Source organism: Nomia melanderi, chromosome 12 (assembly GCF_051020985.1).
Source record: "Nomia melanderi isolate GNS246 chromosome 12, iyNomMela1, whole genome shotgun sequence".
Taxonomy (NCBI): Eukaryota; Metazoa; Arthropoda; class Insecta; order Hymenoptera; family Halictidae; genus Nomia; species Nomia melanderi.
This window is the reverse complement of record NC_135010.1, coordinates 10787462-10809596: the sequence shown is the minus strand read 5'-3', so window position 1 is coordinate 10809596 and position 22135 is coordinate 10787462. Positions and strand designations below refer to the sequence as shown.

At 48.7% G+C, this 22135-nt stretch overlaps 1 protein-coding gene across 1 annotated transcript in view; it reads left to right on the top strand.

The window, feature by feature from the left end:
- sfl (N-deacetylase and N-sulfotransferase sfl) overlaps positions 1–22135 on the top strand; it is a 142413-nt gene that overhangs the window by 20807 nt on the left and 99471 nt on the right. The window lies entirely within an intron of this gene.

Below are 22135 nucleotides of genomic sequence, written 5' to 3'. Positions count from 1 at the left end.
TACACAGTAGTAGAATCATTGTTTAAAACCCAAATAAATCAAACATTCTAATTATATCACTTCACAGCGCAACAGACACGCAATAAACACTTCCCACAGATCCAAAAGCCATCAACAATCGCCACCGAAAGCCACGTTCGACCGAATACCGCAGCGACTCGTTTATAAAAGCACGCAACAATTTTTAGAGACAATAGAAGTCGAGCCTCCATCTATCGCCTGAACGCAGCGTCCGTTTCCGTCCGCTATCTGCCCGAAAAATCTTGTTCCGCGTGTTCGATCCCTTTAATACCGGTCGGCCGACAACACTGGCTATTCACAGGCGCCGCTATTAGAGGATTCAAAACACGAGTGGCAATCAGCGCGCGATACGATCGCGTGTCCCGGTACGTAATAACGCGGCGATCGATCAGATTCGATACATAAGTCACCGAATTGGCCGGGACCGCCGTGTTGTAATCCTACGAGGATGGACCGGAATCGTGGGACGTGATTCACGCGGCGGGACGTGATCGGATTAAACCTAACGGCGCTTCCGGCGCGCCGTTGGTGCGGAACCGTTGGCCCGGAGCAGAAGTTACATATCCCGACGGCGCTCAAAGTGTTATCAGAGATGCTTTAGACGCGGCCGAATGTCTTCGGCCGAATGTCTTTGGCCGGCGCACACCGCAGCCACGCCGAGGGATTGGCCGCGTACCACCGCTAATCAGACCGAATCTCTCCCCAGTCGACGGAACAGAGCCGCGGATATCCCCGATTTCACGATTCGCTTAATGGCCATCGTGATCCGATCAATCATGATTCGCTGACGTCCTTAGTGGAACCGGATAGTCAATCGCTCGGGTCTTTGCTTGTTCGTAATGCGATTGAGCGCGCGTCGCTCACCGGGGAACTGAAAATCCTGGGTGCTTTTAAAAATATTGTCGTTTAACGCGCCAACTGCCGCGAGAATGTCAAGGTGCTGAGTTTTAGAATTCAAGACGTCTAAATTTGTGAATATGTACATTTGGACATTTTCGAATTTCCTAATTTGAATAGTTGAATAACTGAATATTTGAATATTTGAATATTTGAATATTTGTATGCTTGTGTATTTGTATATGTGAGTATTTGAATATTTTAATATTTTGAAATTTGAAATTTGAAATTTAAAATATGAACATTTGAATATTTGATCATTCTATAACTTGAAAATTTAAGAACTAGTTTTGAACTATTTTCTTCCATGAGTCTTATCGTACGTTACAATATTATCTAGTTACTTACGTTACTGAATATTTTTACTGAAAATTGAAGCAGTTCAAGAACTGCAGTTATCAGTGACTACCGCGATTGACAACGCAGTCAGCGTGTTACGTGGACGCGAAGTGTTTGACAACGTAGGTCGCGTCGCATCATGATAAAGCATACTGTACGCGCGCCGGAGACTAATGTACTTCATCGTACTCTTTCAGAAAGAGCGATGTTAATTAATTGACGAAGAGCATCCGCGTTCCCCGGGAACAATGTCCTGATTTTCAAAGCAAGGGATGATTGCAATTTCGAACTTTCATTAGCCTCCTTTAAGCGAACGACGCTGCGACGAATAGATCGCGGAATTTTATGCAAATTGATATTCTTATGGCCGAGTTCGGGGAAGCTGAAATTTAATGAAATTTCACCCCTTTCGCGGATATTTTCAGTGAAGAATGGAGACAATGAAACCGTATCACTGTAATTCCACCGCGGAACGATGGAACAGGATTTAAAGGCTTCGCGCGTCGAATCTAGTCATACATTGAAGATAACAACCAGTATACACATAATTAATTCTACGTCGCTTTGCCTTTCAAATGTATTTTTCTTATTACCCATAAAGTAACTCGTTATTCTTCCGTAACCTCAAGCTTACTAGTCCAAAAGGTGCATACATGAATAATCATAGTTACATAAACCGACCTCGTAATCCGCGATAGCCGTGCATTCCTAGGATTCCGTGTGAAATTAAGTAACCCAGATCCGCCTCTCGTTTAGGTACAATGAAAAGCTGCGCCGGTCGAATGTACAAACGAACGTCAAATTCCTGTTACGAGCACTCCGTTCCGCGGCGGTACGAATCAACGAACCATTCGAAAATTTTGATTGATCGCATTAGCCCGTCAAAACGCGGGCAAGAGTCGAGAGCGTCGGAGCAAATGTACCTAACGATCTACACGACCGCGTAGCCGATTAATCCGCGCGTCACGTGTCGCCGGCAAAACCATCGCGTTTCACGCGGGGGAATCAGATTAAATCCGTGGATTCGCGGCGAAGCGACGCACCGAGTCTCATCGCGAGGTGAAACGATCGATAACGTTATCCGCTCTCGTACCGAGTCGCGTCTAGATACCGTTTATAAATCGCGGAGATCCCCGAGATAAACGGCGACACGCGAATTCATGGATCTTAGAGGCGCGCGAAGAAATCGAATCCCATCGATCACCGGTCTCGCCCGTCGAGCGAGGACGCGGTAATTATTTGAAAACGTTCGCGGCAGCCGCACGTTCGCCGACGAGATTCATTACGCCTTCTATTCGCGTCGTCGTAATCAGGACTGCTTTCACTTGGGTCATTTTCCTTTCGTAATTAGTCGCCGCTGTTGACTAATCGATCGCGCCGCGCTCGATCCTCCTGTCGCTTGATTAAACTCTGTTCTCTTCGGCGAACTGTCGTAGACATCGCGATGATGAGCACACCACCGATCACCGTTACTTTCTCCTTTGCGATCTAAACATTTCTCGATACCGTCAATTATCGATTCTTATTCATTTTTATAGCGAAAATCTAATACTGGGAAAAGGAGAAATTTAATTCGTGCGTTAATGTGTCTTCGTTTCCTTTGTCAATTCACTTTGTTCTAGAGACGAGTATCACAATTTGAAATTAAATGGTATTAAATTGTGCCCCTATATCAAAGCCACAGAAGCGCAGAGGATTAAACACTTATATCTTCCACGGAAAAAGAGAAAAATAAAAAAATGATATATTCCGGTATCGCAATCAATCTCTCCCAACAAAACAGTGGCCATTGTTTTTTTGCTAGATTCCATCGCGTGTCCAAACGTTTGGGACCGACGGTGTACGCGAAATTCCGGGATTTTGTAACAGAAAACCAGCGGAAATCGATGCCCGTTGCGTGCAATCGAACCAGCGGCGGCGCGTCGGTGACGATACACACCGCGGAACGTTCGACGCGCGCCTCAGGCGGTGAACGGCGTCGCGTTAACGAGCGACCGATACGAAACGGCGAGCCGACAACCGTTAACGCGCAATTAAAACGACACCGGGACATCAACAGCTAAAATCCCAGACGTCGCGCCGATTCGGGGGTGGGGCGGGCGTGTATTGGCCCGATCGAAGCCTGCCCCGATCATCGCATCCTTGATGTCTCGCATGCGAGACACGCCGGATAATTACGATCGATTAAAGCGTCTGATTAGCGATACACGTGACACGTTCGTTCAAGGATGACGATCGGGCCTATTCGATGTTAATCGGCCTGCCCTAATCTTTCGCCATTCACGATGCCGGCTCGGCCACGACTCTCTCCGACTCAATGATCGCGATCGAGTTCAATAGATCTCAATTGTATCTTCAGGAATCATTTTGCGAATTAATTAAACCTTTGATAGTCCGCTGTAATTTCTATTTCCATCTGGTTTCGTGAATCTTGCCGTTACGTCGTTGTTCATTATGACAATTAAATCCACGAAACGAGAAGTAATTTCTTAACGAAGTTTTCTAAGCGAACGGGAATTGTATAAAAAGGTGATGTTGCGTGACAGAACCCGAAATTTTAAATGCCGAGACGCAACGCGCGTACAAACATTTTAATTCACGGGTCGCGACCGCAATTCCCGCTTGCCCGAAAATAGTTTTCAACTCGGCAGAAATTTCCCAGGTGTCGGAACGCACGTTTCCGCGTATTTCCTTTTTCGCCGATGTCGCGGAAAGAGGCGCGAATGCGGCGGCGTCGTTTTTTCGGGTTTGAAGCACGGACACTAGCCTTTCCCCGGTGTTTCCGATGAAAAACTCGCCCCTTCCGCCAGCCGACCGTACCCGAAGGAAATTTTTACCGGTGCCAATGTTGATAACGGCCATTCGCGCGGATGCCCGGCTAATTTGCATATGGTGCTCGGTGTAATCATTCAATTCTCCGATGCGTCGTCCTTGAAACAATCGGTCGCGTACGTGTCCGTTGTTCGCCGTAGCTGCAGACGCTTCTTCCCGATGCGACGTCGGATGATCCTCGGCTGCATCGCGATTGCTCGCGAACTTTGCTGCAAGCCGGGGTAGGGGTTGAAACGCTGTATAACCGGGACTTACGCTTCATTCCATTGTGTCTTGGTCAACAAAGAGTTACATAGGATATTCCGATACTTCAGCTATCAAATGTACGATAAGATTCTCTTTAATCGATGCTTGAAAAATAAGCTCTGTCTTTTTCCTTCACTCGCGTTGTCCTCTTCTACGTCCGTCCACTTAAAATCTCGGTTTCTTAGAGCAAATTCGATTCGGCATCATAATTAATCGTCCGATCCTCTAGAGCGTTGCGATCATCGAGTCTTCACTGTATTAACTTATCACCGAATTTACAAAAACAAAGATGATCCGTACACAGTATATCACTCCGATCGCCGAGCAATCACCAAGAATTCACGCGACCGCGTTCCCAACATTTCAAGCGACACATTTTCTCACTTTCCTCCCGGTCCGCCGTATCGGCGGGATAGCGGGATCGATACGACAGCCGACCTTGATAGGATCGATTCGCACGCGACCAGGGGGGCGAGGGAGCGACCGAGCCAGCCCACTCACCGGTTCTTCCAGCAGCTTTTCACCGTCATCGCCGGCAGTCATCCTGTCTGGCGCACCATCGGCGCTGATTTGAATGGCAATTGATGCGGGCAAAACCGCGAGCGCGGCCGGCTGACGTATCACCATAATGCGCCGCGGCGATAAAGTGCGCCTCACACGTCCCGGCTCGTGATAAAGTGCCGGCTGATCGATGCCGACCGGACCGCCGGGGAATATATATCGGCGAGGTCACGGTGGAACAAGGGCTGCGAGTACGCTCGACGGGAACGAGGGAAAAAAGGGGGTGGAAATGGGAAAGGGGTGAGCGCAGACGGAGAAAGCCCCGAGGAGAGAGATTGCGCGGCGGTACGGAGCCGGAGATCTCCGACCGATCGCGCGGAGGATCGACGATCGATCCCGAGCCAGCCCCGAGAGAAAATGACCGTCGGAAGCCGGCCGAATAGGTCGGGAACGATATCGTAATGATTTCGATGAGGCGGTAAACGCGGAACGAAGAAGTCGAGCGGTTCGATCAATCCTTCGGGCCACTTGCCGATGGAGACTCGTTGCTTCTTTGGAAATTCAGGCTGCGAGAGAACCGGTCAAAGGGCTCTTCTCGCTGTCTGGGGGATGATGAAACGGGACTGCCTTCTTTTTCCCGAGATTCTTTAATGGTGCTTGTTTTGTATGAAGGTAATCCATTAGAAATTGCACTTTCTAACGGACGCTTTGAGGCGGACTGTTTCGATGCGAGGATTAGACGCGGGCTCTTTGACGATCGATTCGATTCATCGACTTCTTAGGGGATTTCTGAGCGTAGTTGTCGACGGGTTGACGTCTATTCGAGTTCAACAGGAACAATTGCCGACGAAATTAGTCGGCATAAACTGAGAAACAGGACGAAGTTCCCCGAAACTCGAGTCAAAATAGATTCAGCCACCCCTATCTGAGGGTTAATACATTCGCTTCCGGCTGAAACTTTAGAATCATCCTGTAAATTGATGGAAATGGAGATATGCTTGTCGAGTCAACAGACTGAACTGCGAATAGTTGCGTCAATTCGGAGGGACAAGAACCGCAAAGTTCGCCAGTTATTCCTGAAACCGCAAGTTTCGCCGGGTATAATCGTAATTGCGTAAGAATTCGTTTAACGCCATGAATATGTATCCCCATTTCGGTGGGCTTGCGCGCGCGCGCGCGCGAAAATACCAGGTTCCCCAATTAAAACATCCATTAATTCGAGCCGAAAATCGAACGGAATCGTCGAAAGTTTTCATTTCGCCCCAATTAATTCAGTGCCAATTAATAAACCGCAAGTGTATCGAATTACACATTATCGCCGGGGTGGCGGGTAGGGGGGGGGGGGGGGCACAACGTCGAGCGTTCCCAGCGGCGATAAATTAAGCGACGCGCTCGCCGGCAAGAGGTGACACCCATCCAATAAACTCCGTTAATGTTAATGCGGGGCGTCGGTTGGCCGAAAAAATTCGTCGTATCATTAGCGCGCGCGCGGATAAAATACATTCCCTAGGTCGAGCTCCGGCGCGGCGCGGCGGTCGTGTTATTTTAACGCGATCGGCCGCGATAAAAAAGGCGCGAGGGGCCGTGACCGGGTGTTTCCAGTGTTCTATCGGCTCGGAACTAATTATCTTAATCGGAATTCGCCAGGCCGGATGATTCTCCACGCCGCGGGCGTGTTTAAAGTTTTATTTCGTATAAACGCGTTTATCGAACGGCTACATTGTCCGGGCCGCGGTCCCGGGGCTGGTTCGATTGTAATTACTGTCCGCCGAATGAATTCGCGCGATCCGCTCCCTAATAGGATTTTATTGAATCGAAATGTCCTGCCGCGTTCATTTCAATTTTTTCCCTCCCCTCAATGTCCATCGCTTTTTCGCTCTGTTTTTTTTTTAAGTCCCACCCACGATTTTCGTTATTCCCCGCTCATGCCCGTCGCACTCTTTTTTTTCGTCTGGGCTTCGGCTGGGAAACTCCTGTAAATATTTGCACGCGCCGGTGCATCGATGCGCTCGGACTGAGGTGACCGAAGTTTAATAATGCCGTGTGATACGCGTCGCCCTGAGGGGACGAGTACTCGGCTCGTCATCCCTGGCAGTAATTACATTTCGTATCTTGCTGCGGTGGCGCTTTGAATCGTTATTACTGGCCGGTGGACCTTCGAGAATGAACAGAGAACGAATGATATTTGGAGATCTCGGTTTTAAACGAATTTTCTTTTAACATTCTCCCCGCGTCGCGGGACGGTAATAACGTGTCCTTTAATGGCTCATTATTTCTGCCTGCGGTACGTAATGAATCGTTGATGTGTTTCGGTACTCGATTCTCGTTTTCGTTTGTACCGTTTCTAGCTTCCCAACAGGGGAATGTCCCTGTAATGGATCCTGTAAAAGGATTAGACAGCTGCGATTACACGTGGAAGCCTTTTAAAGTCAGTCGGCGAGTACAGTCCGCGATCTACTATTAACTCCGAGATATCGTTCGAACGTATAATTGGATCGTTAATGCCATGTTTGATCAACACGCTGTATTAATGTCTTAATCGGAACTCTCAACTCGGAGTTCCACCGGACATTAGCAGTCGTTACCCCACATCTTACGTTCCTCCTTCGATAACATTCCTATTAATTGAAAGCACGAGCTGCTCTTCGAGCCGCCTCGACGACCGTGTTTCCGATGCAAATTCGGTCGTAACGAAACGATCGGAAATAAAATCGCCGACGAACAAGGTGTTCCAGTGACGGATTCTGAAGCGGCCGGTCGGCGGTGGCCGCGGCCTCTAATCCCGTTACGCTTCCGCGGCGACTTGAAAGCGAAATTATTCAGGCCACGGCCCGATAATTGGGAATTTCTTCTGCGCCGCAAATTGTCCCGCGGCACTCCGGTCAAATAGAATTCCCGAATGGCGTCGGCCCCCTGTTTCGCTAAACCCCTTAATCGGCGCAAATCACACTGGTAATTACCACGCCCGGCCGCGCAGCCCCGATCAAAAATTAAAAGTACTCATTGGATCTTCGTCATTAGCCGGGTCGCGCGCGTCGATCGTTCGGCACACAGCGATCGCGATTATCGGGCGTGCAACGGAAACCAACGGTAACTATTTTTGCTCACGGCGATACACAGCGGACCCGCGTGGAATTGCCTCGTAAATCGTGATTAAATATTCATCGCGAAAATGGCGCCGGCCTCGTAATTATTTCGCCATATGGCCGTTGAATCACGATCCTCCTGAAAATAAGTGTACCACCGGTATTATTAATGGTCCGGGATTCAAGTTTATTACGGCCGGCACCGTCGCTATGTAAAAACAATAACGATCGCGGCCGACTTTGTAACGCGGTTTTTGCGTGTCATTAAAAAGCGTATTTTGCGCGGGACTTTTTTCTCCATCTCCCGCGCAACAGTTGCTGGAATCCGTGATGGGGATCTCGGTGGATCAAAGTGTATCGTTTTACATATCTCTGTATCGATGTATCCGCATCACGATCGATAGTCACCGTTGAAACCGTCACACACCGTTACACGCGACACTGTCTTTCCATCGTTTTCATCGCCGAAGGAGAAGCTTGTTTGGAATTTAATCGGCTGTCGCATCGAACGTCCGTGTACAGATCGCGCGCCGATGAATTTTATATCCATCCATTACTCGTTTCATTTCCTTCAACACGAATCGTCCATTGTTGCGACAACGCCGCGAGTCCCGCGCAATAAAATAGTATTTTACAAACAATAGAACGGTCGAATCGATTTAAGCCCGTAAATAGCGAGAGTCCGTTAATCGTTTCCATTCGCAGAGGAGCGGCGAGCGCGAGCGTCGCCGATCGGTTTACGCGCGCGCGCCCGTTTTAATAAGTACTACATTTACCTCCTCGATCGGCGAGAGCCGGTCAAGGAAAAGTTCGCGGCTGCGACCACGGCAGAAACTTGAATGGACTCGGATATATCGCCGGCTCGGCTCCCCAGATTTCTCCCGTGTCGGCGTTACTCTATATTTATTGCCTTTCGCTCTATATTTAGCCGGGGCGGCGTTACACACGTGACACGCCCGTCGTCGTATCGCCCGGCGAGTTATGAAAGCGTGTTTGCAGCGCGCTCGCGAAACTGCGAGACCGGGAATCCAAAAAATCCGACGCGTTCCGAATGAGAGAGAGAGGAAAAAAAATCACGGGGAAAAAGGCGACCGCGAGACGGATACGACGCGGCACGGAATTCCGACGTCGGCTCGGAATGAATTTTTAATTAATGCTTAACAATCGTCTATGATCAAACGATCGCTAATTAAATTTCGAAGTGTCGCGGGAACGTTCTAAAACGATGTTCAATGGAATTTTCCACGGGGAACAAACGTCACCGGGCGATTTTTAATTAAATTTCATAGGTCGTTGCGGGAGCTCGCGACGATGTATCGAAGCGATTTTTCATCCGTTTCCCGGCGACGGATCGCACAATGGTGGGGTTGATTAAACTTCGCCGGACGGTTAATTCAAGATTATCTTGTCGCGACGGACTTTCGATAACCGGCGAGCACCGGTGACAGTCAGCAAATTGCGCCCCTCCGTTCGACGGGTCGCTGTTCGCTTTCTCTGTACGCCGGAGAGGCTCTAATCTTTTCAATTAATCGACCATCAATCAGGCTTTCGCGGCCATCGTTCATTCAACGGAAGTGGGCACTTTCCGATTTTTGGTCATCGAAGTCGTCGGACTTTCGAAACGTTTTCACGTGTCTTTTCACTCGATTCTAGACCGTAACCTGTATTCAATCTCGTTATCACGGTGCCTCCGAATAGATAAACCAGCGAATAAGTCAAAGAAGAGCAGAGTTCCTGATTAATATTTCAATTCCAGTAACATTCATTCCGATAATTCATCCGGCAATCAGCTAACGCGTCTGACCATGACTAACAGTTTCCACTCTGGAATCAATTCGGACTCGAATTCGTGCAACTTCTAATCTGAATAGATAGTCGCCGGATGTTTACTCAATTTCCTGCGTTCAGTCGCGGACTGGCCGACTAATCGATACCGCGTAGGAACGCATTCTAGAAAAGAAACAGCAGAAATTACTGGAAATGTATAAACGCCCCGCAGTCCTTCGATGTAGGTATGTATAAATCATAATTTATCGGATGCCGGTCTCGAGCAATCAGTCTAATGATAACGGTACCGGTTATCGATCCTTGAATGAGATCTACGCGGAGGAACGGTCACGTATCGGGCATGATTATCCACGGACGTATACGTGTCCGGGATACTCTGACGTCTGCAGAACGAGAGGATACCCTTCGGTGCAGCCGGTCGTACGGCCAACCACTATAATAAACGAGCTTTACGATCGGCGTCCCGGTCGGTTCTCCACGGCGATCGAGTTCCGCGTTTTTCGCCGTCACAGATCGTGACTCGCCCCGAATGCGTATCGTTTCTAGATTAAAAATGTAATGGCTTCCCGCTTCGCAGCCAGAGGGCTCTCGAAAACTTGGGGCAGCGGCGCGACGCGACGCGACGCGACGCTTCCTCGCTCGTGACTCGGGGAAATTGCGGTCTCCCGATCGAATTTAATGGACGAGTAGAATGCTCGAACTATCTACGCTTTTTAATCTTATTCCTGTCCGCGGATCTTCCGCGTTACCGTAGCTGTCGTTACTTTGCACGCCTCGATCGATGGAGCGCCGTTCGTCCCGTTCCGCATGGTTCCCGTGAATGGTGCGCGTTTCGATGGGGAACGTAAAAGTTTCGTTTCCCTCGTGTTTGATTAATGTAACGAGAAGAGATTAATTTGGAATTAAGAGGAATTCGTACAGGTTTTTATAATTAATCGATCGATGAGGGATTCGAGGTTGGAACATCGCAACAGGGACGAGGATTTTGTAGCTCATTTTATTGCGATAGTTCTGGCAGTTATTGAAGAGATGTTAGCAACATTTACGTCCGGATTTAGCCTGTTAATAGCATTCACTCACTGTTAACTTACGGTCAGTGGTTTCCAAACCGATAAAGGATTTCCCTGGCAAATCCGGCTAAAACCGAATCAATTCCATTAGTATCAACGGGTGATAATGGACCCGCGAGAGCAAGCGAGACTTATTTCCTGCCATTCGAGCTCATTACTTGCGCGACAAGGCGTCGTCTCTTGTCCTCCGTGTTTCCGGGATAATTAATTTAATTAATTACTTAATCGCGCTTTGTGGTGCTTAATCAATTAATCTTCGCTTTCCCGGTCCCCGTGATTCGCCTCCTCCGTAGTGGCCGGATGAACAAAAAACCGGACGCCGCGTCAAACGAAACTTAATTCGTCACTGCAGGAAAACAACCTCCCGCTTGTCCCCCTTTGTCCGTGAATGAATTCAAAGTCCTGAAATTTTAACACTACGAGGAAGCCTGACGGCGCGCGGACAGGTCACGCGATCCTCGCGCGTAAAAAGAATCGATTTTCTTCCAGGCGGCCGCTACACGTGTCCGGGGTAATTAATTTCCTGCTCAAGAAGAGAACCCACGACCCTAGCAATTACCAGCCTGTCGATCCGAATTCTAACTCACGCGCTTTCGTTTATCCCCGGCTTTTGTTCGACCGCCGCCGCCTACGGTTAATCGACGACGATCGAATTAGTGTACGCTGGCAACTATGAATCGTTAGAAACACCGTTGAAGAACGTTGAACCTTTGTTCTTAGCTACTTTTTCGTTCGCGGTACCGTTAGCTCCATAATAATATCAATAACATTTATTAATTTCTACTGCAAATGTCACTAATATCAAGCGTTTAGATATTAAAATAATTAGGTCGATGGATAAACCGATATTTCGATATCGAGATGGTATATCATTGATATTTCTAAATTTCTACATTCCAACGTTCCTAAGTTTCCAAGTTTCCGAGCTTCTAAGCTGGCAAGCTTCTAAATTCTATATTGATAAAACCCAGGATTAGATATTAGATCGTTGCGCCAAGATGAAATGAAATTTTTCCAAGCTTCCGAAATTCGGTTTCCGTGCCAAGGAAGTTATCCGGCGAACCCCAAGGAACCGTAGCGTTCAGCCGCAATTGCGGCAATTCGCGCCAGACTATTCGTTTCGGCGGATCGGCGAGTTCATTGGTAATGCACCGAGTCGCTTAATCCGACGAAAGTGGAAAGCGCCGCGAACGAGAACGACACCGCGGACGAGGAGCGGTAAATCCACGTCGCGAAACTTCGGGAACGTGTGTCGTGCAACGACAAGTGCCTGAAACTACCGCCACCGATACGGCTGAACAGTGGGCGGGGAGACTGCGGAATAGAGGGGGTTGTTCCATCCGACGGTGCACCATGGCGGAAGGAACGCGGCGGGGGTTGAAAGGGGTTTGCCAAGTAAAGGGAGCTGGGGGATGGCAAACAGGGGAACTGTCCATCATCCGAGAATCGAACTTTGCTCTACGAGCTCGAATGGCTTCCAGGATCCCTTACAAGCCCGATCCTTTTTTACGAGCTGGATTTGGATCGTATTGCACGCTGTTCCGGAGGGATAGATGGCTATCGTCTTCGGGCTGGTCTTGATAGGACAAAGGACGATGGCGTCGTTCGCCATTTCCCCTTTTTCTCAAACGGTAGTTGTGTTCGTTGCTTAGACATTCGCGAGAAATCTATCTGCAGTTGCAATATTGACATCTGCAGCTGTAAATTTTGTGATTGCAATATTTGTGGTTGTGATGTCTAGAATTGCAGTATTCTCAGTATTTGCAATTGTGTTTCAGTTGCAATCCCTTGAGTTTCAATGTGTGTAATATTTACAGCTGTTATATTTGCAATTGTAATATCTGCAATTTAATAATCGTAAAATATATTACAAGAAATATTAAACGTAATCATACAGATAAGAAAAAGAACACTTGATTAATGCGCCTGAGTAATACTTTGAAATTCAGTTCATTTAGTAATCATCCGTTATTCATCGACTTCCAGTGCACTCGTTACGTCGAGTTGAAATACGGAATCGTGTTGATTCGCGAACCGCAATAATCGCCGAATGAGAATTTCCGCTTGCATTAATCGCAGGAGAAATTACGCGGACGAAAGTTTTTACGAACCGGGCGGACGAGCGTTCCGCGAGTAACGGACAGCAGACGAACGACAGAACGTCGGGCAACAGGACTCCTGCTAGTTTTGCGTTCGATGGATCGTTGTTCGCCGCGGCCCGGCATCCATCGCGAGTAATGGTCGGTAAAGTACGTTTTAGTGGAGACCAGTCAAGTGTGCCGGTGCACGGTGCGCGTTAATTATGGTTGTAAGCTGAAATTGCGATCATATCGACGCCCAGGCTACGTTGTTAACTCGCCTCGGCACTCCGAGCCGGCGCGTCGTACGTGTTAATTCAGTGTTAACATCTGTCGCGCTCGGAACTCGTACGAATTAACGCTTGTGACTGGTCGTTCGTAACGAGAACGACGTGCTTCTTCGCTCTCGAAACTGTCGTCGAACTCGTCGCCTTTCCATTCGACGAAACTTTCCAGTGTTCGAAAGATTCTCCCGTATCTTGATGTTAGCGTACAATAATCTGGAGCTCGTCTTCCTTCAAATTCAAATTCAATGTTCGCTGTTTAATACAATAACTCCCTATTTTGAATTTTTGTACCGATCGATTCAAAGTACAATAGATCTTTTACAAGAGTTTCCCAGAACTGTTGACCCAAGTTGACCCGAATAACATTTCGGCAACCCGCAGCCTCGATATTTGTATGATTTTATTTGAAGATATTCCTGTGAACTTGATCTGACACGGCCAGATTAGCCGCGATTCTGGATCGAGCATCGAGTGCTCGATTTCGAGTTTCCAGTGAGCACGTGGAAACGCTCCCCGATGTTGCAGCAACAAAAAACTGGGAAACCAAACGTTTACGCGATAGACACAGCGGAAAACGGTGGCGATTTTCCGAGCGCGTTCACGCGCAATCGAGCGATTAACGCCGGTCGGGAGGTGGGGGAGGTTGGAGCACGCGAGCCGGTAGTTAGGGCAGGCCGAGCACTCGACTTAATGATGACGTCAACCACGTGTTTGGAGATCCTCTCGCGCCGCGTAACCGCTTGTGAAAATTGCGGATTGCACTCGTGGAAAAACTGTCGAGGACCGTTTAAGGGAGCGCCGGTGTCCCGAGCTCCGCTTCGTTCCGACCGTCCTCGAGTGTTCTCCCGCAGTCGTCGAAGATCTCGGTCTTCCGGAAATTCGAGACACTCCGCTTTCCCTTTTCCAAACCTCGACGTTCAATTCTATTCAAATGAAACGCCGGATTAGGAACGAGTTTACCGGCGAGCGGAACCGAATGCTGAAAAGAGTATCGAATCGAACCGGAGCTTCGGAAGTTTTAATTAAAAATCGTCCTAGATTCCAATTCAAATCCTCGCGGCCGTATTCACAATATAACGAATTCTGCTAATACAAGTTAAACCGAGCAGCTTCGTCCGGAAGAAACAAGTACCGCTCGAGACTTACGAAATTCCACGGAACCGCGGCGAGATCTTCTATATTAAAACGTTCAAACATGAAAACCCTTTATCCTTTTATCCGAAAAAGTCAAGCGGATCTCGCGAGAAGCCAGGTTCGCCGTATCCGGATCGTGTGCAGTGTCGGACAGGATCGAAGGGCGGTTCGTTCCGGTGGCACCGAGGAAACCATTCGTTTCCGCGACAAGCTTATTCGTCCCGAATGTCTGTCTCCGTTTCGTTCGCGCACCGCGGTACGGTTATCACGGATGGATTTTCATATTATTACTTCCCCGGAGGGGTCTGGCAGCGGCTCCGGAGCCCGAGTTTATTTGCACGGGCGGCCGCGAAGATTTCGCTCGCCTCTCCGCCTGTTTTTTCCCTCGTTTTTCCGGCTTCCTCCCGGGAGCCAATTGAAACGCGAAGTATAGAAGCTAGGTGGGCCGCGACGATTCCTCCTTTCGGCAGGATTTCTCCTCGCCCTCTCGGAGAACCTTGGCTACCGTCTCCCTCCCCTGGCCCTCGCCGCTCGACTCCCATAAATCCAGTTCTTAAATCTGGACGACGCTTCGATGGAGAGGGAATCCTCCCGCCGAGGATATTTCGCGAGTTAATTCGATAAACCGGGGCTCGGGACGCTGTCTGCTATCGACTTCGCCTGCAGGTTTCGACCGAACCCCGTCCGCCTCGCTCGGCTTAATCAGAATGGACAAATAGGTCCGCCGGCAGATATTTTCATTAGCTGGATTAAGCCCGCGCACGCGTTACAAGCAGCACGCGACAGTCGGATTATCCGGGATAACTGCGGACATTATGAAATTTTGTATCGCACGCGCAATCGCAGGTTATTGCGCGGCGGGCTGAAGACGCGTTTAATCCGCGGGCTAGGGCGGCCGTTCGGGTTGTCGGAGGAACGCTCCTTGAATCATCGGGGTTGCAGTTCCTCGTGGTGGTTTAGCGGAGCTTTGGCTGCGGAAATACACATGGGCAGGATTGGGAATGTATTTAATTGTGCCTGGTTTCGTAAGCAGTCGAGATTTAGTGGTATATGAAGTTTTTCAGGAGGATTATTAGTTGACGAGAGTTTCCGGTCATTGATGATCGCTACTTACGTTTATACTTATCTTATTAGTGACACTTGAGTGAAGGACTCTCTCGGGTTTATCTAGAACACTGAGATTAGCGATCTAGAGCCAACCATCTTCAAGCTTATGAATGCACAGAAATGTCTATTACTTAATAATAGAGAGTAGGAAATGTGAGATGTAGCTTAACTCTCGGCCAAGTAGAATCAGCCAACAATACACAGGCGCATTTATCACTGAGTTTCCTTATAACTACAGTTCTCGTAAAACCGAAGCTTCCTCCGCATTTTCTCGAGGAATCAACCCCCATCGCGATGCACAGGTGCCCGAGGCTATAACTCTTCTCGGAGTCGCGCAATCGACTCGGTAACAAACGCTCTCGCCCCGAAGTCAAATAAAACTCTGTCCATTACCATTCTGACCCAGAATCCGGCGGGCACAGGTGTTATTAAAAATACCACGACTCGTTAACGGCGGCCGCATCGAGCAACCGGAAAAACCGTCGGCGAATTTTTCGCGCTGTTTTTTTTTTCATTTCCCTCCAGTCCCCCTTTTTTTTCAATATACTCGACGAACACGGATAGGGTAGAACGAGGGCGCGATGCTTTCATTATCTGCCGTTTGTCGCGCGGCGCGCGCCCTCCGATACGCCACGGTTTACAACACAATTTCGGGGGCGGCGTGTTTGCGGCCGGCTCGGAATTTCACCGCCATATTTTTGCCGGCCGCAACTGGACCTGATCTGTCAGCGAGGCCCGCCGCTGTCATTTCGACACCGTCGCGCGCCGATAGACGCCCACCGATGGACACGCCGCCGACAGACAGACGGGCGGACAGGCAGACGCTCGTTTTATTGGCGAGACGCCTCTTCGCGCCGCGATTTCCGGATTCGACGCGCTCCCGCTCGTCGAAACCGCTTTCGCCGCGCGGAGCTTTATGAGCCGGACAGTTAACATTTCACCTGCTGGAGACTCGCTGATTGATCCTTTAAACGTTTGAATCTGAAAGAAGCTTAATAGGTTCTCCTTTAGCGCGCTCCGCGCTGAGCCGTTTTTGAAAGTGCCATTTCCCGGTCTTTGAGCGGTAAGTTTATTCATTAGTAGAATATTAAAAATATGAAGCGCATCGTACGACAGAATAACTTCCTCCAGATTTGAATTATTCAGGAATAAAGATAAAGTGAGAGTAATGCAGAAGTATTCGTGTAAATATCACTTGGCCGGGAAATGAGGTCTAATTTGTTTCACGATTGCAATTGAAGAATTGCGAATGAAAGATTCAAACTAGGTTGCAAGTTGAAATGATTATTGTCAGTTTTTAACCCTTGACCCTTATTGGGCAATCATGGATGAGTTGACAGTTAACAGGTTTTCGAAAATTAGGATCAAATGGAAGTTCAGTTCCTCTAAATGATTGGTTTAAAAGAAGACGAAGAAAGAATAATGAAACTGTGGGTTGCTTCTGATAAGAATTGATAGTAAGATACCTTGCTCTTTATCTTCACGGTCCGAGAAACACGTAACCGCCCCGCGGAAGTCAGGATTTCAGTTCGGAAAATGTTCGGGTGGCACGAAACGCGGAGGATCCGTTCGATTTAACCGTGCACGGCTATCGTTACGCTCTTGAGTCCCTTGAAACGCAATATTTTTCGAATTTGTTTCGCGGCACGCAGCGGAATTCTCGCGGTCGGTTTAGCACAATCGAGCCCGCGCTTTAAAATCTAGCGTTTCATCTCGCGATTAAACCGCGGCGCCGCGTAACGCGACACCAATTTTCCTACGGATCGCGGATACTTTCAGACTCCTTTAGACCGCTTATCGACGAGTATCTATTACCACTTGATAAACAAACGGCAGTTTCATTCAATAACACAATTTTTATTTTATGTAAAATAACTAAAAAATTCTGAATCACATTTTATATAGATTATTAAGTGGACGTGTTACATAACGTACACGATCACATAAATAAGTCACTAAATAGACAAGTGTTTAAATACAACAACGGTTCACGTTGGCTGGAAATAAACCGATACTCGTAATCCGCGGGATAAACAAAGAATTTTAGTTTTTTCAGTAGCTTTAGAAGTTTTGTTAAAAGCTTTTTTTAACTTGTTTTTTGTTCGAAGAGGCGTCCATAGTTCACGCGGGAGTGTGCGTACACGGATAGAGCAACAAAAACCGATAGTTGACCAGGGGGAAAAAACATGCCGGCCCGTTTCGCCGAGCGCCGACTCGTCAGCCAGTTAATTGCTTTTTAAGTCGCGCTAATGCGCGAGAATCGCGGTTCATCCGTAGCTTTTAAACGGCGAGTGGGTTCTCGACACCTCCGCGAATCCGGGCAAACATCCGGTCTCGAACGTTAACGCGTCGTTCGCACGGTCTGTCCTCGGTCTAAACAGCTAGCGTTTCGCGTTCAACGATTCGAATTTTTTCCTTTCCTCTGTTCCCTTTTTCATTGGCCTCTGGACATTAATTGTCAATTTTTGTCGCGCGGCAGTTCGTTATAACGCTGAATCGCACGCTGCGGGATATTCGCGTTGCCGGGGCAGTTGTTAAAATCGGAAATAATTAAAACAAAAGAGTGCACGGTCGAACGGGTCGCGATACACGGTGATTTCGACGGATATCGAAATAAATATTATTTTATTGTTATTTTCAATAATTGCGATTGTTATGTCGCCACGGTTTCCTAGCTCGCAGCCCCCCCGTTTCAAACGTGCGCCGCGATATTTTATTTAAACGCGGAATCGCCAATATTTTATTTTTCAATTTACTCGTTCCTTCATCCGTTGCGATAATAAATAATCGGCGAAATGTACCGTCGCGCTCGTTTCGCCGGCGTGTAACGGCGTTAAGCAAGTATTATTCATTGCCCGCTCGGAGCGGCGCGTTCGATCGTCTCCCATTATCCGAAAATTTCTTTAATTCATGCGAGACGTGACGTTCATAAAATTCCCGGGCTCGTGTTCCCCGCGCGGCTTATCCAATTTCAAATTAATTTTTCTCGTTCGCGAGCCCGGCGGAACGATCAACGGGCCCGTACCAATTACGCGGGCTTTTACTATGAAAATTTCCTTTGAAAATTCGCGTCCGAAGCGGTTCGCGAGCGCTGTCCGGACAATTATCGCGATGGGCTTCCGCTATCCGTGCCGGTACAGGTTCCCTCCCGCCGCTTCTCGGACACTTGGCGCGCCGAATTATCGTAACGTATCGATCGCGCGTGTCTCGCCCGTAGTCGCATTTACTCCCGGAATAAAAATATTTCTCGATCGGCCGCTCTCGAGAGCGGCAAAGCGATCCCGGAGATCTTTGTCTCGCGGCGAGACAACCGGAAAACCCCGTCCTCGCGGCGAGAAATACCGGTGACAGCGGGAAATCGTTCGGAAATACTCTTTCATGGGACCCCTGTATCTTTGGGATCGGATGGGAAAAAGTTGTCACGGGCTTCAGACCGAAACAGAGATTTATTGCGGCGGGTGGAAACGTCCCGGCCGAATTGGGAGCTACGTAAATCGATAAAAATACTCCGGTGACTGGTGAAAGGGACAAATTTGTCGATTGGATTGTCCGACGGTCGTGATAAATGCAGTAAATATTCATCGGCACGTATAATCCTACGAACATTCTCTTTACTTTCCTTTCAGTCACGCGTTACGACTCGAATAATCAATTCCACGGTTCATAATTAAAACGCGACGTTCCTTGAATTGGAACGTCCAAAGAAACAATATAAATGCTACATTTTACAACGGTACACCAAACATTTATTTCTCCGTATTTCCCCTACGTACACGCACACTCGCGCACGTTAAAATATTCGCAAAAATCCCCGGTCTAGACAACTGGCGAGAAAAAGGTTAACACGAAGCAGTCGGTTGTCGCGAAAATAAGCAACCCCCGTCCCGCCCGCGGTCCTTTCAAGCTTAAAAAATTCCCGTTTCATCCCCCGGAACTCTGCCGAAAAAAATCCTATACATTCCGACGGTGTATCAGCACCGGCGGGAGAAAGTTTCGCCGTCGAAAGGGCGAGCGGGCGCGCGGCGGAACGCATTTGCCAGATTAAAACGCTATTCGGCCGCATCGAGGTGCCCGTAAATATGGCCGCGGAAGGACGAACAGCCCCGGGAAGAATGGCGGAGCTCCCCGGATGAAATTGGATACGCGCGCCAAGATTCCGCGCGGCTAGGCGGAACGCGGAAGAAGGATGGCTCCATTCGGGGGAATAATCAGGGCCGGCTGCTCGCGCGCGATCATTTCGCGGCGATCGAGTGCTACGGTCTCTCTCGCGACCCAACCCCGGCGCTCACCTACGTGGCCCCCGCCCTTTAAATCCGCGCACGTGATGCGTCCGACTAACGACCCACTCGGGGAGCCGAAACGTGTCTCTTGAATTAAGCACCGCCGCTCGCCCCGTACATTTCGAGGGGATCCGGAATTGCCCGGGCGCGATGAATAATTCAGATAACGAAATATATTTGTCCCTGGAATTTTTGCCGGGGACCGTTGGCTGCTGGATATGTCCATTCGACGAGCCGCGGACCGGTCGCTTCGCGCGATTTTCGATTATTTTGACTTCTTGGAACTGATGTTCCTTGATTTGAATCTTTCGCGGTGGGACGTCGCTGTGATTTGAACTTCGATATGCTAAAATTGAAGGTGGAGAACGAGTAATTTAATTATTCGGATGGTGATATGAGATTTTCTGATTTTCTAGGAGTAGTATCGGGCACTTTAGAATTTTCATAATTCGCGAGAGGTTAATTGTATGGTCGAACGTTTGAAACTTTTCCTCTTGTGGCTCACTGAATTCCTGTTCGATTTATTCACCATTGATCCGCGATGAATCCCGAGTAGATCTACGCCGCAACAATCGAAGTGTAAAGTTGACACAGCCAGAGTCGCTGAATAATGGAATATTTCGACGAGCGCGGTAAATAGATTAAGAAAATTCAAGAACACCCGTGAGTGATATTCCGCCCGTATCTCGTCGAGAATCGCGAGGCACAACGGATCATTATTCCGTCGGTTGTATCGGCATGCTAAGTCGATTGCGTAACTACATCGCCAACAGCGCATCGTTGTGACGCGTCGCATAATGCCTCGCTTCAGACGGTTTATCATACCACAGGAGTAGAAGTATATACACGGGTTCCTGTCTCCAGCTGCTCGGAATTCAAGTGTGCAACGCTTACCGTTCGCGATCCTTGCGCAATCGACGCGTGTTCGCGCAATTAGATCGCGGAATTCGATTTTCGGGTCGTCGGAATTTCAAACGGTTACCGAGCGAGCCAACGTTTTCTTCGTGCCGTCCGCTTGATTGAGAACTACCGTGTCCCGGCTCCTCGCGAGCGGTCGGAGGAACGGATTGAAACAGATTCGTCGAACCGTCCACGGTGAAACGCGCTCCGTATCAGCGGCGTTCATCGACAGGCTCCTCCGCGACGGGTCCGTAATTAAATTCCGCGATCTCCCGTCGCGAACGACTCTCTTCCAGCGATCGTTCGTTCCGTTCCTCCATTCCCCGTGATTGACTCGCGGAAAATATCGGTGTCCCCGTGAAGAAACTGTTGGGTCAGCTCCCCGGAGGCGCGAATAATCGAACGAGTTCTAGCACTCCTCCTCGGAGAGTCTCCTCGGCGTCGATTCTTCTTATCCGTCTCTTCCCCACGATCCCCTAAATCATTTTCAATTTATTTTCTCAATTTTCCCGCGACATCTTCTTCAACCGGAGGACTCTTTTCGGAAGCTGTACCGATAGAATACGGACAGAGTGAAAGGGACAAGGGTTCACGAAGCTGCGGGTTGATTAATGAACTCCTTGCTGCGAACGCTGTACTGTCGACATTGTGTAACAAAAAAAAAAAATGAGAAAGAAAAGGAAAATTCGAGATCGATGGAATTTCCCTATCCGCCCGGTGGAGGTAGCGATCGATTAATTGGAGTTGTCGAGGCCGGTGATCAGCCGCTTGTCGTTTCACCGTTGTTTAATCGTTTTTTGATGGCGGTCTCGCGATACTTCGCGTGCCCGGTCGATTCGTCAATTATGTCGAATCGCGGCTGAATTTGAATCCCTCTTCCACGATGGTTTATTAGAGTTTATGGAGAGGCGATTCCGCGTGGGACGCGTCGACGCAAACAGGTAGCTGTTCCGATGTGTCAAGAGATAGATACATTTTCTTCCCCTTTTGTACCTTATCTCTTGCGTTTCTCCTGGAACTCTTGGATGCTGTATCTCCTGTCGCTTCGATTTGTATCTCCGATTTTAAGATGTCTCTTCTCTTTCTCGTTTTGCTTCTCTTAGACCCTCGAATTTCCGTTCGATTCCGCTCTGATTTTCGAGTCGGCACTTGTCACTCTCGACCCTCGTATCTTCGTTGCTCGGCTCCGCTCGCTTTTCATTTCCCCGCCGTTCCCCGCTCTTTAACGGATCGCTCCCAGGTGGTTTCAAGGCTGACTGACGCATCGATATCCCTGTGTTCTTCGCTCATCGAACTTGAATAGCGAATCGAACAGTGAGTCCGACGAGCTGAGAAGCCGAGCTTGAAACGGTGTACGCCGATCGGATAGTTGTAATCGAATAAAGTATATATCGGGCACGGAGTCGCCGTCTCGTCGCGACGAGACAATAATCCATTGGGACCAGGTTCCTGCGGTCTGCGGTTCTGCGATCCGCGAATACGTCTGTCACAATCGTTAACAATCGCTTAGGAGCGATCGAGAGAAAGAAATCAGTGAAATCGAGGAACACAGCGATCAAATATTCAACG